The sequence below is a fragment of the Dermacentor andersoni genome, chromosome 6, assembly GCF_023375885.2.
Source record: "Dermacentor andersoni chromosome 6, qqDerAnde1_hic_scaffold, whole genome shotgun sequence".
Lineage (NCBI taxonomy): Eukaryota > Metazoa > Arthropoda > Arachnida > Ixodida > Ixodidae > Dermacentor > Dermacentor andersoni.
The window spans coordinates 156,003,127-156,022,610 of NC_092819.1; the positions used below are offsets into that span (position 1 = coordinate 156,003,127).

General features: G+C 47.0%; 1 non-coding gene across 1 annotated transcript; it reads left to right on the forward strand.

Moving 5' to 3' along the window:
• The first annotated feature begins 4,434 nt into the window (after positions 1–4,434).
• On the forward strand, positions 4,435–4,509 carry TRNAY-GUA (transfer RNA tyrosine (anticodon GUA)). Its single transcript has one exon. It is a non-coding gene; the product is annotated as a tRNA-Tyr (tRNA).
• Positions 4,510–19,484: the final 14,975 nt, after the last annotated feature.

The window sequence follows — 19,484 nt, forward strand, 5'->3', positions numbered from 1 at the left end:
CATCATCGAGCCCGTAGGCTTCTTCTGCTGTCTTGGTAAAAAAGAACAACACCTGGTGACTCTGCATATATTACCTCCATTTCAACAAGTTAACGAAGAAGGACGTCTATTCGCTGCCATGCATAGACGAAGCATTGGATTGCCTACACTGTGCGGCGTATTTTCCTTGATAGACCTGCGCGCCGGTTACTGGCAGATTGCCGCCGATGACATGGACCGTGAGAAGACTGCATTTCTTACAGTGAATGTCCTTTATAAGTTTCCAGTCATGCCATTCGTCTTATGCATTGCTCCAGCTACCTTCGAGCGCATGATGGATACGCTCTTGCACAGCTTTAAGTGGCCTATATGCCTTTGTTACCTCGACGACGTCAGCCTGTTCTCACCGACCTTCGCGACACACCTTGAACACCTTTCGTCTATTCTTTCCGTCTTCCGTGCTGCTGGGCTACAAACAAATTCTTCGAAGTGCCACTTTGGTCGCCGCCAAATTACTATCCTTGGTCATCTCGTCGACTCATCTGGCGTACGCCCCGATTCCGCAACGTGCTGTTCTCGATTTTGGACATGAAGTGCAGATAGGCGTTCTTTCTCATCTCCGGGCAACTGTACTCGCACAACTCCATGATGTCCTCACCGCTGGCCACCTGGTTGTTTCCAGGACCTACCACCATGTCCGGTGACAATTTTTCTGGCCTGTACTCTACCGTGCGACGTTATTTCAATACTTGCGAACCCTGCCATCATCGTAAGAAGCCTTCTGGCTGGAACTGGCTGGAACACTCCAGGCAATTGATATACCCACCGAACTGTTTTATCTTGTTGGACTCCACCTGTTGGGGCCTTCTCCTACCTCCAGAGCTGGAAATAAGTACGTTGCCGTTTCAACAAATTATTCAACCCGCTATGCCGTCACACGAGCCATCCGGACCAGTTGTATTACGAACGTCACAAACTTCCTGCTCCAAGACGTCATCTTACACCACGCAACTCCACGCCAGCTTCTCACAGACAGGGGCCGCTACTTTTCATCTCGGGTTATTGAAGATCTACTGCGCTCTTGTGCAAAGAAACATAAGTTCACATAAGCTCCGCGCCCGCAGCAAGGTGAACGCCCTCGCGATATCGCTGACTACCTCGCCGCTACTCAGTGGAGCTCTCGACGACCGTCGCGTTCGCCATCACCAGGCCGCTACCTGTCTCCGCAGCGCCGACCATACACTGGCCCAGCCCGGGGCCGGTCAGCGAGCCCATATCCGGAAAACTAAAAGCAGCAACCGATGGAGGTGCGGTTGCTGTTCGTCGAACTGACGAAGATCCTTCGCCGCCGACGAAGACGCCGAAGAAACTACCTCAACGACATAGCGACACGCCGCCGTCACGACGAAGTCTGGAAGCAAAGAATGCGACGACAAAACACGACCTGACGACGTCACATACCAGCCACAGGTCAACGCGACGCAGTCGTGATCCGACGCCAAGCCATTCTGCAATAGAGCCAGACAAGTCACAGGAGGACAACTGCCTACCATCCGCAGACGAATGGTCTCATGGAGCGCCTGAACAAGACCCTCGCCGACAAGCTTGCAATGTACGTTGACGTCGTGAACAAGACGTGGGATGCGGTCCTGCCGTACGTAATATTCGCTTACAACACGGCGGTGCAAGGAACAACACAGATCACGCCATTCAAGCTGGTTTACGGTAGGAACCCGACGACAACGCTCGACGCCACGCTGCCGCACGTCACTGATGAGGAAAATCTTGACGTCGCTACCTATCTGCAGCGCGCCCAAGAAGCCCGACAGCTCGCCCGCCTGCGGATCAAGAACCAGCAGAAGACCGACAGCCGACACTACAACCTCCGACGATGCTTCGTCGAGTACCAGCCCAGCGACCCTGTTTGGGTATGGACCCCGATACGTCGACGAGGACTCAGTGAGAAACTACTCCGACGCTATTTCGGACCCTACAAGGTCATCCGATGTATTGGCGCTCTGGACTAAGAGGTCGTGCTGGACTAAGAGGCGCCGTGCACGATCTGAAGTTGTCCACGTGGTGCGCTTTAAACCCTTTTACGGACGCTGACGAACTTCCTTATTTTTGTTGTTTTCTTGGCTACGAGTGCTTTTGTTTATTACTTTCGTTTGTTTGCAGCATCGGGTCGATGCTTTTCAAGAGGGGGGTAATGACACGTGTACTTAACTTTATCGGGCGACCACGTTTCGCCGCCTAACAAATGTTATCGCACAGCGCGGGACGCGCCTGCATGTATCCGAAGTTTCTGGAATGTTATCGATTGTTCCGTCCACTGTCTTTCACCGCAACTTGTGTAATCTGATTGCATCTATGCTCGACGCGAATAGTGTAGAGCTTTGTGGAAGACACGCGGATCCCAGCGGTTCATCTGGAACATTCGATGGCCGATCTAAAAAGCCGACGCGCTTGACACGCTGATCAGATTTTCGACGATCCCCGACCGTGTTCGCCGTTATCCTTGTGCTATATGTGTAGCCTGTTTTGTGGGCACAGGTTCGCCCAATAAAAGTTAGTTTTGTCGTTCACAGTATTGCTACTGTGTTCTTCAACATCACCACCACGTGACAATATAGAGCATTGCATGCATAATGCGAAGACTTGGGTTCGTATCCCACCTGTGGTCAGTTGTTTTTTCATCCAATTTCATTTACATTAATTTATCATTTCTTTAACTCATTTAGCAAGTACAAGTAATTTCCCCTATGATGTCCTTAGTGTCTGCTGGCTTCTTATTATACGATATATATATTATATATATAGATAATTAGCAAAGGTTTCTATCGGCCAGTTTACTAAAGGAATTATAATGTTACGACAAACATGACTATTCGTTTTTAAGGTTTGTTTTGCCAACAATTCTGGGAATGGTATTCCCTTCATCAGGTCTGGTTCACAACTATTCTGTTTGACCAATATAAGGACACAGAACAAATGAGGAAGCGTGATCCCCACCTTCACACACTTGAGAGTGAAGGCAAGGGACAGTATGCAATATTGCAGGACTCTCAAAGCAGTCATGGCAGCATAAGACTGCGACAAACACAGAAACAGGGGACGTGGAAATCGTATAAGTACAGTTCTCACGGAATGAAACGCGACGCGAAGCATTTAGTAGAACCCTGCATATGTGCAAAGTACACGAGAGGCACCATGTCATGTCGCAAAGAATTTGATCACCGAATGTGTCGAGGACTCCTACGTAGGTGTATGCGCCAGAATTACGTTGTCGCGACACGAACTGCAGCCAGTGGAAATGAAAGTATGCGCATTACTTAGCGCTAAAAAGATGCGTTTCATTCCTTGAGCACTGTACAGAAAATGAGAACAGAGCGAATGTGAAGAGCAATATAAGGGAAAGAGGTATTAAGCGCAGCTCTTGGCTCAACCAAGTGCTGTCTCCCCAGTAAGATGCCACCAGTTATGAGTGGGCTGCCCGCATCAGGAAACATGTTACATTATTATAGCCAAATACAACTCAATAGCAGAAGAGACCTTCTGTCCATTGATGTCAAGAGACTGTCATGGCATTGCATTTAATCTGGTTAACCAGCAGATCACTTTTCACTTGCCAGCCCCTTGGAATGTCATGCTAACAGGCGAAAGGGGATTAACCATGCCATGACAATCTCATTATTGACTGGCTTCTTGAGAGGCATTTACTACTTCATTTTTACATTGCACCCAGCTTTACACAATGTTGCATTATCTAAGTGTATTTGACAATGTTAGCTTTATATTGTTACGTAGGAAGATGCAGATGAAAAGCTATATACAAGCATATTTACAAGGAAACACGCAGCACTTGGCCAAGAGGCAACAGCACGCGCTAGCCTCTAATCGTCGTCGTCACACTGGTCGCCTCTTCGTCATCGCAAACACTGTTCTGTAGCACTATAATAATAGTAATGTAGACAAGAAATAATACAATATGGTATGATATGTGGGGTTAAATGTACAAAACTGACACATGAGCTATGAGAGATATCATAGCGGACAGGTACGGATTTGATATATTTCTAAGATTGAGGTATTAGTTCTGCGGAAATCCGTAAGATGGACAGAAGTAATTAATAAAGGGAAAATCAGATATCCACCCGTTCGAAGTAATTGCTACAAAGGAAACCCATACGGCTTCCTCGAAAGAAAAGCCTCACATTTGAGTGAGCCAATTGAGCTAACCAGGCGGCAAGCAATGGCAGGGTGAAGTTGAATTTGTCAACAACTAGAAGCAAAGGCACGAGTTTGAGGTAATAGTTTTGCTGAAACCCACAATTGTGATTTCCCTTTATTAATTACTTCTCTCCACTTTGCGGGTTTCCGCAGAACTATTACCTCAAACTCTTACCTTTGCTTAGAGTTGTTGACAAATTTGACTTCAGCTTCCATCTGCTGGCTGCCTGGTTAGCTCAGTTGGTAGAGCGGCTGCCTCGTAAAGGTGGTGGTTCCGGGTTCGAGTCCCGGATCAGGACGAATTTTTGTTCAACTGCGAGGCTTTTCTTTTGAGTAACCCGTATGGGTTTCCCTTGTAGCAGTTGCTACGAACGGGTGGATGTCTGATTTTCTCTTTATTAATTATTTCCAAGATTGCAATGCTTGCTTCGACTACCTTGCAGAATAGCTCCCGGTCTTCATCGAAGATGGCAAGTAGGAGGAAGGGGAGTGGCTTCATACTCTATAGCCATTCATTTCATTTCAATTCTGGCCTTTTCAATTTCCTCTAGGCATGTCCTCACGTTCGACATCTTTATTAAGCTGTGAGCATACCTAAAAACCTGTCGCCCAAAAGCCTTAACTTGATCGTCAAATGCTTGCGAGGCACTGAACCCCAGCAGTATATTGACATGTGAAAACACATGTGTGCTTTTTCAAAGAGGAAAGGCCAGTTTTCCGTCACGTTCACCACGCTTCTGCTGGCATTAATCAGCTGCCTCTGTGACGAATATGTTTGGGCCATTAGCTGTGTGACTCGAGAACTGTTTGAGGAAGCTAGCCTGAATTGGGCTTGCAACACTTTTCTTTTATTCTCTTGAGTTTCAGCTGTTTCCGTAGACGGAAGGTCAGGCTGCCAGGCTACACAGCCATAAGGATCTTTTTGGAGTTGTCGTTTCTTTGTGGTCAACTCTTCATCTTCTGATAAACACCGCTTCGAACACTCAGAACTTTGTTGTTAATACAATTCTCCAGCTTCCATAGAAGCGTTTCTAGTCCTGTAGCAATGATGGCGCCATTGACGGTGTCCTCAAAAGTTCTTGGATATTTGCTGACAATTTCACTCGCAATGACTCGCAGCACTTTCCGTCTAGGCTTCTGGTAGCAGGCAAGTACCCTGTCACTTAGTGTCCTGATCATTTCATTCAGATCACTTTTCAGTGGGCGCCTGCCATCTTGACATGCTTTTATGAGTTCGGGTGGAAATGCGTCCCATGGAATAGCAAAAGCCTGGCCCAACATGCTCACAGAAGCTTCGCTTCTTTGTGGAATGGACACTTGCACGGCTGGTGAAGCAGCTGTCTGGAAATTTTCGAGCAGGATGCGTCTACTGACAACACTAAGGAACATTAGGTCAGCCTCCTCTACATACTTGAGGTGCTCAAGTGACTGAACTCCACAGTCCAGCAGTTTCTGTACAATATGTTCGATCACTTCACTTTACAAGTGCGGCAGCCAACTGGAAATATGCTGTTGCAAGTCGATTTTGCCTGTCAAAAGCATGAAATCAAACAAAATTTAAATAGCATGATTCAACACAACATGGTACTTGTTGCGGGCAAGTTTATACTGCACCAATGGAGTCCAATCAAGGAGGCCTTCAAGCTCCATGCATTTGAAAGGATCATCACTACTGATAATGCTGTAGAAGAGCATAGCAGGCTCACATCCTGTGTGGACAGTTCTTAATAAGAAAAAGTGATCGCCATTACTGGCAAGAATAAGCCTAATCTCACCAAAAACAGGAGCGCCATCCGTCCGCCTCATAACAACAAGCATGTCCTGTTTGTAAAGCATGCCACGGATAGTAGCTTGACTGGCCGAGAATATATTACCTTCTTCAATGGTCACATCGCGTACTTCCTTTTGTATTTCTAGTGTACAAAGCTCACTAGAGAATAAGCAACTATTGACTAAACCATTAATACCTGCTCCTGTGTTCTTATATGCCTGATAAAGTTGATGGCGCTCAGAAAGTCTGTGTGTCAAGTTCCTGAAATTCCGGCAATTTCTTGCACACTTACGGAAATAGCTGTGCTTACTTTCACACATCATTGTCCGCATCTTTATCAGTGGGCCAAACTGTGTAATCAGAAACGGGTAATGAATCAGGAAATGATGCTTAGGTTTCATGGCAACATACGGGAAGAGGTGTGCTCTGCCCGTCATGTAGTCCTCTATAAGGTCTTGCAGCCTCATAACCATGGGGAGTGTGATACTATGTGCAGTAACAAGCTGGACAATTTCAGAAAGCAAAATAACTTGTTGCCAGATATCATTTTCAGTAGACTGAATTAAACCATGTAGAAACAATGGAAGAAAGCGGAACATATTCCAGTTTTGAACCGCATGGCCTCCTAGTGCTTTTTCGAAGTGAACTTCACACGGCCGGTCCGCCAAATCATCATGTTTAAAACGAAAACAAGTTATGCGCTGATTAAGGTCCTCAAGCGAAGACCACTTGAGAACCCTTACAAAATGCTTAATGTGCAAAGAAATGTCAAATCAAACAACACCCTCAAATAAATCATTTGCCAAACAAGGAGGGAGACCTGGAGCACACACATGGAAGTACTTCAGTTGATTGAATAAGGAATTGAACTTCACTCCTTTTTCTTTACTTGAACATTGGCTTGCGGGGCTAATAAAGCACTATTGTAATTGGCCGGTGTTCTGATTCCTGAAATACCTGACAGTGCATATGGAGAAAAAAGGTCAGCTCTTTGAGCCATGCAAAACCTACAGATGTTACTTGCAGAGCTAAAATTTTCCACAAAGCCTCCAATTCCGTGGCTTCCAAGGTTTTCTCCAAGGATGGCAGTCACAGTGCCAAACAAACGCATTCCTCTTGAAGTTACGAAATGGCCAGCTTCCAAATTCTTCAGATCATCGAGCAAAGGCATCAGCACTTTGGCCTGCCCAAAATATGCAAAATCATTTTCATTGCAGAGCAAGCACAACTTGAGAGAATGAGCTGCATATCTTTTCCATGGATAGAGAATACCGAGGATTAAATAAACAGCAAGAAGCTTGTGTTTCTTCTTTGCAGAACCAATCGGATTCCCGACCTCAAATGCATCTTGCAAGAGTATGAGCTTCAGTGCTTCAGGATGCTCCTTGTAAAGTGGAATAGAGTGGAACATGTTTCCATCAGTGAAATCTTTCAGGACACCAGGGGTCTGGGGCAGTATCCTATCGCACTGTAATATCACATCTTCATTTTCAAGCATGGCTTCAAGAGTACTTAGAATTGGTACGTAATGAAAGGTAGTATTCATGTTCTTTTTGTTTTTCCCCGACAATATTTCTACAGGTGGTACATACAGAAACTCTTTCTTGAAGAAAGAGGAATGGCTATGTTCTGTCCTGAACACACCATATGGTGGTCGATGCAGTGCCAAAACATAATCACTTTCAAATGTTTCATCTATCAGCTTATCAATGTCATCACTGTTAACAGCTTTTTCCCTGAGCTTTTCTTTGAGACAAGAAGCCATTAATGAAGCATTTGCGTTCTGTATGTCATATATAGCCTCAGAAATACTTTTAACTGAAGATGATGGCACATGGCGCTCAGATAAGAGTCGCAGGTACAGATGGGCAAAAGCAGTGCTAACGTGGTTCTTACAGGTTTCTTGCATGCTGCCTTGACGCACTGCCAGTGTACTAGGTAGTTCTTCCTTCTCAGATGAATTCCTTCCAGTTTGTTTAGCATCATGTGGAGGGGTCATAACAGTTGCTGAAACAGGCCTAGGCTCTTGAACTTCCACATCTGATACTGAGCAAAGGTACTTCCCGTGGTAACGTGAAAGATGGGAAGAAAAAGATGCCTTCTTATTGTATGCTTTCTTACATAACGGGAATGTCACTCTTGTACCTTGAACAATGTGAAGTTTCAGGTGTGCAGTGAGAGCTTTATAATCTTTACCAACTTGCATGCAGCTGTCCACAGTGCAGACTAAGTCACAACGCTGCACTCTGATGGAAACACAGCTTTCTTGTTCAGCACGTCTAACCCGTCTGTGTTCACGACAGAAGTGAGTGTAGAGCAAGCCAACTTTGCAAAATTTCTTGTAGCAGTCTTGAAAGGGGCATTTCACATGAAAATTGCTCACATTTTTGTGCAAAGCCACATGCCTGAGGAATGCGGAAAGTGCAGAGCTAACACAGCCACACATACTGCAGGGGTACATCTGAAAAGACCACAACAGCAATGAACAGCATTACTCAAACGAAACATTACTGGGGAATGACCACACTGTACGATGCGCAATTTAAGAGTAATCATCCAAACTGTAGACACTGCGTTGATCCCGCATTCCTTTCACATACTGGTACATGTTTTTAAATACTAGGTAGCAAAAATGCTATAACAGCAGTATCATAAAAGTAGGTTTACCACAGGTAGCTCTTAAAATCCAGCATTCTAGTGATACAACCACATCAAATTCAAGTGAGTAATGACCAGCTAGAATTTCCAAGACAAGTGAAGCAGATTTTTGATAGCCATTGTATTTTTTGAAGTTTTGATCAGCCAGACTTAATTTTAATTTATTTAGATGTGGCTCCCAAATTACATCTTAATAATTGCCGCCTCTTTACTTAGTATAAAAGCCTTTCTCATAAACTCTAAGCACTGGATCCAAAGCACGTGTGGTCGAAATTCGTCAGTATGGCTACACTGTATTTCTCAGCACACAGAGGCCACAGTGCATCCTACTGAGGGCTCTGTTTAAAGGGTGCCCAAGAATGCTTTTCCAAGCTAAATGGCTGTCTTGTACGTTAAAGTTCAAAATAATTTTGCACTGGCATTTTTGAAGGCAAGATTTTTACTATATAAGCGACGTTCCAGACTGATTTACCATTAACTAGTTGGGAAGTTCACGTCACCTATGCTGATGCGGAGTGAACTGAGGCGAATTCTGAAAGAGATACTGCTGCTGATGGAACTTGCCAAAACTTCATTACCATATGCCCTGCCCAACTCCCTATATATTCGCAGTAAATGGGAATATGACACAGTTTTATGCCCATGCTACAGGGATATGTTCCAATGGCATATGAATTGAATGACATTCGACCTCGACAGACTCCCGCAAGGCTTTATGAGAACTTCAAAACACTTTCAGAAGCTTCAGCATACACTTATTGCACTGCAATGTTGCTGCTGCTACCATCAAATTTCACTTTTGTTTGTTTGCTCATCTTCAGCGTGTACAAATGCGGATGTTGGCGATCAGTACGCTGTCACCAGCCGTCGCTGGCATATCGATCAGAACTAGCTAGACCAACGACGATACCATATAACCAAAGATTCAAGTTATCCTAGTCTGACAGGTTTGTCAGGACAACGAAGTGACAAATCCGCTCATAGGATGATTGCCTGACCTCTCCTGAGCAGATCGGTAGCTCAGGAAAACCTACGCCAATGAGGCAATGGCTCGAATAGCTCAGCTTGTCTGATACCTTGTCAGTGTTAGAAGTCAGCGGACCGAGCGGCTACATTTCATATGTGCACACTTCAAAAGTCATCAGCGATAAACATTTGCTAAATTATTTCATATTAATGGACGACGGTCCCCTTTTGTGAGTTCTGAGTCTGAAGTGCTCGCGACTGCTACACAATGTCAGCGACTTGGTTATCAAGTGTTTCTCAGGCGGGCGATCGCATAGGCGCTTCCTAAAGAGTTATCGCACTGCGTAAACAAGGAAAGGTGCAACCAGTTCAAAAGATAAGAGACAATTTAATGTAAGTAGAGCGCAGCTGGCGTTTTATGTTATGCCAATGAGCAGTGGCTGTCTGCACACGGCTATGTAAACAACATCGCACTAGAGTGCTGTCATCAGCACATTCCTGCGGAAAGTCCCTGCTCATGCAGTAAATGCGGTATAGTTTACTGTTATCTTGAAGGTAACCATTTCGCGAGTGCACGAGCTTTTTGCTAAAGAAGCAGCAGAAAAACGCAAGCAGTAGATATCAAAATTAACATCCACAGAGCCAAAGCAAACGTCTGACGCGGCAGAGCGGGCCGGGGGGAAATAATGGCTAAAGCAGCTTCAAACCCAAATGTCGACTTACTGTCATTGAAAAATGCCCTGTGGCAGTGCAAATTGCCAGTCGAATTGAATGGCATTCAGTTAGACGGCATTTGGAACGACCGCGTAGCAAGGGTATGATTAGTTCCTTTTATCATGCGAATGCAATAAACGGTCAATGCCTTCAACTCTCCAGAGTGTGTTGGCCCATGCACCGTAAGCATTCCTTGGCGAGTACTCCAGCGCCGTCACGCGAAAGGGGCAATACGTTGAATTTGCAGAAAAATGTGTAATTTGCAAAGACATTTAATTCTTATAATAATGTAAATGTAGGTGATGGGTAGCTTTATAAGAGACAAGAAACAATTTAAACAAAAAGGAAATATAAAGAGAATACCCATATAGGTACATAAGGCTCCTAAAATATGGATGGGAAAGCTTGTAGTAGGGGTAGGCCAACTTGAAGTTTGGACGTGAGCCTACTGAAAATCGGGGGGTGGGAGGAGTTTCGGGTGGGCCAACTAGAAATCTAGGGCTAGGCCGAGGCAAATTTGGGGGTGGGCCAACTAAATTTGTCGGCATGCCTACCTCATACTTAGACAACTCTAGTGCCTGCATTCTTTTTCGACCGAAAATTAAAACGCGCGATGTTAAATCTCGCGAAATCATCTATGTACGATATTACTTGCGTCTGCATAAATAAAGAAACCAGCAACAAAAATAACATACCCTTGTGAGCTCTACTTGGACGAGAAACGCGTATGAAAACCCCGCGCTTTTTGAGTCACTGCACAGCCAGCCAATCGCCTACTTCCCAAGCCTAAGAACTTCCCGTGCTTCATTCACTCTGATTTTGTGGTGCGGAAACCTGCTAACAAAGCAAAATTTCTGCGCCTTTCATTTTCCTGCAGATTATAGTGCTCACCCGCGTTCCTCACTTACATGCTCCCTTTTCTGCGCGCCGTGTATTCTTTATCTGACTCAGTGAAGCAGAAGTGGCGAATCGGTGGTGAAGCGGCTCTCGAGCGCAAGCCATTTCGAATGAATAGCACTCGCTCTTAACGCAAGCGCAGTTGTGCCTTTGATTCTTTGCAAGCGCATAACGACGCTCCAAACTAGTTTTGGAGACTCCTAGTCTTAAGTTCTATATAGTGGAAGAGATCTGTCCGCTCAAGATTTGGCAAGGTCCCTCAGCGATTCATTTTCGATGCCCTTTCGATAGCAGCACAGGCCCGCAACAAAAATCCCAAAAGACAACATAAAGTGTACCATTCATGCCGGTAAGAATGTGCACCACCCACCTTTTGTGTGAATGGCCTGTACGTTGAAAATCACAGACGCAGCTTGCCGACACTGCCGCCGGTCACGTCCACCATACATGCATCCCGCCAACGCATGAATGCAGGACCGCAGGAAAAGTGAGGACTGCGGAATGTATACAGTTTCTCATTTTGCGGGTTAATATTACGCACTATAACTTTTTGGCGCTTAAAATATGCGAAGTGACTGATAAAGAGTTGCAAGTGTTTTTCATATCGCATTATTTTTGTAACAAATATGCCCACGTGACCAACCGTTCGGTGATTTGTGGGGTAGCGGCTCCAAGAACAGAAATATCTGTTTGTTTTTTTTGGGGAACGTGGTTCTGTTAAGGGCGTAAAATAGATATTTTCCGTATGACAACAGAAAATTTCCGTAAATATACCTGTTATTTTACAGTCATTTCTTACAGTGTAGGTGGCACTTCTCGTCGCTAACAGTCAAGGCACGTTCGAGCGTAGTGCTTCAACTGTGCTGCAAGCCGCTGCCAGTAGTACTTCTCTTGGATCCGTGCTAATGCTCTTGTGTAGCCTTGGTGGACTGAGCTCGCTTCATCATTACCGGCCTGCAAAATTTTATTGCGGAGAGTTTTAGGGACGACTAGTAGATATCTCTTCCCTGTTGAAGAGAAGTTCCTCCTATAAAGAAAACTGTTGCGTATACAGAATGATGACAGGTGCCTTGAGAACGATCCGGGCTTGTTTGTGGTGTGGCCTTCTAAGAAATCAATTAGTGAAGCGAGCTCCTGGCCCTCTTGCTGTTGTTGAGAGATGGTGGCCGCATGAACAACACCTAAAAAGCCTGCGGATTCGTCATCATCTCCGGCTGACGACTCGATCGACGATCTGGAAAGGCAGTCAGCGTCTAAGTGCAGCCTTTCCGATTTAAAGACCAATGCCATGTCCTACTCTTGAAGCCCCAGGCTCCAGCGTGCCAAACGTGCAGATGGATCTTTCGTGTTGGTCAACCAACAGAGAGAATGGTGGTCACTTATGACTTGAAATGGGCGGCCCTATATGTACGGGTGGAACTTGGTAACTTCCCATACTACAGCCAAGCATTCTTTCTCTGTGGTGGAGTAGTTCGTCTCGGCACGTGACAGTGTTCTATTCGCGTAAGCTATGACTCGCTCAGCCCCGTCTTGCCGCTGAAGAAGGACAGCGCCTAGACCCACGTTGCTGGTGTCGGTGTGGATCAGTGACGGCGAATCCACGTCAAAGCGGACAAGAACAGGCGGAGTTTGTAGAGCAATTCGTTAACTGCCGACTCCTCCTCCTCACCCCGCACAAACGTGACAGCTTCTCTGGTTAGGCAGGCGAGTGGTGAGGCGATGCGTGGAAAACCCGCAATAAATCGCCGCTAATAGGCGCATAGGCCCAGGAAGCGTCTGTCTGTCTTCTTGTCTGTAGCCCTTGAAAACTTTGCGACGGCTGCGATTTTCTCAGGCTCAGGCCTGACACCTGTGTGGCTTACAACGTGGCCAAAAAACTATAATTCTTCATAGCCAAAGTGGCACTTTTCAGGATTTAAGCTAAGCCCAGCAGACCATATCGCTTGAAAAACTGACCGTAGCCATCTCAGATGTTCATCAAATGTGGCAGAATAAACAATGACGTCGCCTAGGTAGACTGAGCAAGTCTTCCACTTATAGCCTGAGAGAACAGTATTCATTAGCCGTTGTAACGTGAATGGGGTGGAGCACAAAATAAAAGGGAGAACTTTGAATTCATAGAGCCCATCAGTAGTCACAAAAGCAGTCTTTTCGCGCTCCCGCTCATCGACCCCTTTTTGCCAGTATCCACTTTTTAAGTCCATCGATAAGAAGTAACTGCATGTCATAGCCTGTCGCGGGAATCGTCGATGCGTCATATGGGATACACATCTGTTTTCGTAACCCGATTGAGCTTGCCATAATCGATACAAAACCGCAGGCTACCATATTTCTAACGAGTACCACGGGCGATGCCAAGGGCTTTTCGATGTCTGTATGATATCATCAGCTAGCACTTTCATGACTTGCTGCTGTATTGCTTCACGCTCTTTCTCAGCCGCGTGATACGGATGCTGTCGGATGGGTATTGCTGCTTCCTCCCTAATGATGCAGTGTTTCGTCAGTGGTGTTTGACGCACTCTCGACGTTGTAGAAAACCAGTCTTGAGAGTTGCTTGAGACTTTGTTTCTGTTGCGGCCCTAAAGGTGGGTCAACGTCGACGACGGGTGCATGTGGCATTGTATCGGTGGTCGATTCCTCTTTTACAGGGAAGCAGTATTGAACGTGGTCAATTTCGTGAAAGTATACCACAACGGTTCCTTTACTGATGTGCCGGCGTTCATTGGTAAAATTTGTCCGTAGTACTTCTGTGCGACCATCGATTAGGCTGACGATACCCCGAGCGATGGCAACACCCTGATGGAACAGATGTGCAGTCAATTGTTCGCCTACACCGTCCTTGTCCAAGTGTTCTCCACAAGTGAAGGAGACAAGACTGCATCAAAGTGGTGGTATGCAGACGTCGTCGACGGCAACACGTAACGTTGTACGTTGGCGCTCTTCATCGTGGCTCGTGCCTCTACTAGTTGACAAGGTTCACAAATACAGCGACAAAAGCTGCATTTCCTATCTGGAGTCGTGCAGTACATTTTCCCGTAGGTGTCATTATCTGCCCCCGGGCATTTCGGATATAAGGGCCAGTCCATTGCATTTTGACTTGCTTAAGCCAGCCTGCCAACTGCTCACTTATTATGGAAAAGTCTGCGCCAGTATCAACTAAACCTGTCATGTCATACCCAGCAATCCTTAAGAGTAGGTTGGCACTCACAAATTCATCGTTCCGTTTCTCCGGGTTGCTCTGCTCGTTTCGCAGTAATAAGGGGGGTTTTTTCGACGGTTCGACTACTTGCCATCTTCCCTCCGGAGGTCGCTGATTTCAGTTTCCCCGCCGTGCGCTTGGAGAGCGGCCTCTTTCCACATCGGCGAAACTGCGACGGTTCGGCGAAGAATAACGCAACGGAGACGGCGAGCGCGACCGGAGATTAGCTGAGCTGCCTTGTTCCCGAGTGACACTGTCCTCGAAGCGTGGATGTCTCTCTGGAAACTGTCGCGGAATTCCTGGAATTCCACCCTGGCGACGAGGGCAAAAACGATAAATATGCCCTGATTCGCCACAGTGAAAACGGCGATCAGCAGTGCGCCATATGTCGGCCCTGCGATGCTGAGGTCGCCTGAAATGCTCCATGTGTATCCAAGCAGCAATAGGCGGCCGCTTGTGGTACTGCTGTACTGGCGCGGTAGAAAGCGGGCGACGAACAACTTCTGCGTACCTGCATGCACGCGGCTCGAAGCGCAGCTCGGGACACGGTTCAGGGAGTGCCTCAGGTGATGCAAATACTTGCCGGATTTCTTGGTCGAACTCTTCAGCGACCGAAGCAACAGTGAACTCCTTCGGTGTCACAGTTTGCTTCGCAATCTCCTCGTGCACTACGTCTCTTATTAGTTGACGCAGCGAGATCATGTCTATCACAGTCAGTACTGCGGCTCCTGCAGGCGCATCGTTATTCAGGCGTTCGGCCTGACGGCAACGCTGCTGCAGCGCCCGCTCGATTGCTGTGGCTTCCTTAATGTATTCTTCAACTTTTGTAGGCGGGCTACGCACGAGACCAGCGAGTAGCTGTTCTTTGACGCTGCGCGTGTGATTACTCAGCTTCTTCGAATCAGGCATGTTGGGATCCGCGCGGCGAAACAAGCGAGAAATGTCCTCGGCAAGCACCGAAACACTTTTGTTGGGCTTCTGAATGCGCAACTCGGCAAGGCGATGTGCATTATGTCGGCGATCAGTGCTTCCGAAGGTATTAAGTAGCCGACGGCAAAATTCGTCCCACGTTCCCAAGTGTGCCTCATGCTTTTGGAACCACGTCCTTGCGCTGCCTTCAATATCAAAGTACACATTGGAAAGCTTCTGGTTCGGACGCCACTGATTGACCTTAGCTATGCTTTCGTACTTGTCCAGCCATTCTTCGGTATCTTCACACGTGTCACCGGGGAAATTTGCGGGGACTAGATTGTTTTGAACAGTCACCTGTGTTAGACTTGCAAGAGCCATTTCCTGAGTCGGTGAGGTCACTGACAAAGTTCCTTGCAAGAGGCCGGATTCCGGGCACAGACCTTGCAGGTGGCGGCTTGCCCGGTGCAAAGTTGTCTCAACGCGTGGATGGTGTCTTGAAGGGCTGCATGCGGGGCTACTCGCAGGAGTCGTCCCTATCATTGGGCGATGATCCGATACCCAACACCGCCACCACTGTCGCGGCTCACTTGAGACAAGAGCGGAGAGCGGTATTTATTAGAGGCAATTATGACAAGCGCTCAGTTCAGGCTTCTTCTTCTCTAGCAGCTCGCTTGCACACACGAGGTCGTCGTCTTCGTCGTCAGCGTGGTCGGCGTTGCGGCAATATCGTCTACGTGGGTCATCTCAGGCCATGTCATGCGGCCGCCATATAGAAGGCGTCGGGTCGGCGTTTTCGCCGCCGGGGGTTGTGTCAATGTGCCACGAGAGGAACAAAGACGACGATCACCAACAAGACTAAAAAGACGACATGGTGGGACTAACCTAACGTTCGACTATACTGGTTGTACCGGCCACATCTTGTGCAGAGCAAACACGGTCCCGTTTAACGTTATGTCTCTGCCCGTTTGAATATATATATTGTTACGCTGCGCGGCGGCAAAAGAGGAGATGGAAGAACTGCGCGCGGTGTAAAAGAAGGCCCGACTACCAGCGATCTCGTCGCTATGCCCCGTCGATCATTTTGTAAATGAATCTATCTTATCCGTAACAACTTTGGTGGATGGTGCTGGGTAATCGCTCTGGACAACCTTCTTCTACACACCCTCCGACGGAGCCGGCGTTTGCTTGGACTACCCACTGAAGACACGGACATGAACGAACCTCAAGCAACTGGCGGCAGGCATGACAGAAGCATGCAAGATGACAGTGAGCGCAAAAGGCAAGTCATCTGCTGAATCGCTCAGAAAGAACCGCGCACCTTTTCCAGGAAAGCTGATGAGGATGTCGACGATTTGCTGAAGTATTATCAAAGGGTCATCAACATCAGCAGCAGCAGCCTGGTTACGTTCACTGCAGGGCAAAGGTCTCTCTCACACATTTCCAACTAGCCCGGTCATGTGCTAATTTTGGCCGTGTTGTCCCGGCAAACGTCTTAATCTCATCCGCCCACCTAACTCTCTGCCGGCCCCTGTTGCCCTTCCCTTCCCTTGGAATCCAATCCGTAACCCTTAATGACCATCGGTTATCTTCCCTACTCATTACATTTCCTGCCCATGCCCATTTATTTTTCTTGATTTCAACTAAGATGTCGTTAACTCGCTTTTGTTCCCTCACCCAATCCGCCCTTTTCCTAACACTTAACATTACACCCATCATTCTTCTTTCCACAGCTCGTTGCGTCGTCCTCAATTTAAGTTGAACCTCTTTCGTAAGCCCCCAGGTTTCTGTCCCGTACGTGAGTACTGGCAAGACACAGCTGTTATACACTTTTCTTTTGAGGGATAATGGCAACTTGATGTTCATGATCTCTTGTTCATGATCTGGTGAGCACAGGCAAGCTGTATCGCAAATACCCGAAAAAGACCGTCGTGTATAGTTGCATTATTGCACGTGCTGACGTACACCAGGCTTTTCCTCTCAGAAACTAGAACACATTAGAAGTCAGGTGCTTCTTTAGATAGGCCACATGAGCACTCCAGCGGAGGTCACGATCGATGATGACGCCTAAGAATCGATGCGTCCTGACATAAGGTATGCTTTGGTCATCGATAGAGACATCGTATGATCCCATTGGCCATCAGCTAAAGGCGACCAAAGCGCATTTTTCTGGCGAGATCTTGAGGGCTTGTTCATTTAGGTACGTCGATGATAACGTCGCAGCTGCCTCGCGTGTACCGGCGGCCGTGTCACACCAGATGCCCAGACGCTCATGTCGTAGGCATACATTGATGCTTTGACCGGGTTCGGCAGTCGTTCCACAAGACCAGTGAGTACAAGGTTGAACAGCGTGGGACTGAAGACACGGCTTTGTGCAACTCCATGGTGCGCGTAATATTGAGAGGTTGGGCCAGCTTCAGTGTTTACAGATAGTCAGTCTATGTAAATAACTGCGTGTCAAACGAAATAATTCCCGCCTAGGCCCACCGATTCCAATGCCTAAAGTATGGCGTCATGACGAACGTTGTCATAAACTCCGTTTATATTTGAGAACATTGCGACAGATAGTCTCTTACACGTCTTTTGATGTTGAACATAGGTTACGAGATCGATAACGTCATCGATAGAACATCGGTGGCGTCGCAAGCCAGCCGTGGCATCTGGCTATGTTTTGTGGTGTTCGAAGTACCAGTCAAGTATGGCGAGGATAATTGGCTCCATTACATTCCTAATGCAACTCGCCAGAGCAACGGACCATTTCAGAAATCGCAGCGCCGCGAGAAAACCTAGCGGGCATGCGACGCATTATGGGAAAAGTGAGCGAGCGCCGACCAACCGCCCGTCTTGGCTTCGTCCTGCGTTCGCATAGCTGCGGTGTGTGTGTGTGTGTGGGTGCTTCGTTTGGTTTGAGATTTCGTGTACTTTTTGGTGGTGGGCGGTTGCAGGTGCGTTATATTAACTGTTACGTGCCTGTGGGTTACTTAGTGACCTCAGCCACTACTGTGCGCGATGTCGTCGAAGTGCCGAGGCGGCGGCCAGACTTGTTGTGTGCCTGGTTGCGACAACAACACGCTGAAAGACAAGAACGTTTTATTTCACGCGTTCCCTGCAAATGAAAAAGAAAAAAAAGGAGTGGGTGAGAAGAATCAACCGCCAAGGAAGTGCTGGTCGCTTCTCTTTGTGGCAGCCTTCTAAGCACCACCGGATATGCGGAGCTCACTTCAACGCAAGTGGACGCCGTGGTTACGTGAACCGGCTGCCAACAATTTTCCCCCATAAAGTCATCAATCAACTATCTCCTTCCTTTAATACCGGTAAGTACATATATTCAGACGGTTATTACATGTTATCATAACTTCCAAATCTTTTCCAGTCGCGAAACGCAAGAAGACGAGCTCCCAAACTGCCTCTGCCAGCCCGGTGTTCCTTCTGAACGAGTTGGATATCGGCTGCGTAGTTGACGTGCCCCAATGCGATCAACGTAAGAGACGCTATAACTGTGCCATCTTTTTTCTGAGGCTTCGGCTTTGTGTGTACGCATTTTCACGAAAGTGTATTATACGCAGCAAGCGACGTTGTTTCCCAGGAGCTCACCCAGCTGACCTTCGGTGCACCGGCTTCGCCTCGCACGGAAACGCAAGGTTAGTGAGAATTCAAAATTCTCGCTTTCTACATTCGACTATGAAAACTTATTTTTTACATTTAACGCACCCCTATCGCGCCCACGGATGACGGGGTCCACGGGTGCTGTGGCAACTTGTATATTAATAGCGAGCGACTTCCTTATCCAGTGAAAACTGACGAAACTGTTTTCCCGCGAAGCCAGTTTTTCGCAAGCTTTTGCAGCTAGCCTCATGTGTTCTGTGACATAGATGTCACCAGTGATTTGTATCGTCCATGTTTTATTACTTCAGCGAGTTTTCTGATAAACGTGGTACCTCTTCCACCAGTGCACGCATTGTGAAACTTACCCATTTCATTTCTTTCACCTCGATATTATTCACTTTACCCCAGCTTGGAAAAATGACTCAAAAGTCAGGCTATCGAAATGTCATGCAAATTTGGCGGAACAATACACTGGTAGCACAAGCTGCAATGTCGTCTAACTGCATGCTCAGGAGGGGCACAGACAGCTCATGAGGTTTACGAGTATAACTGGAT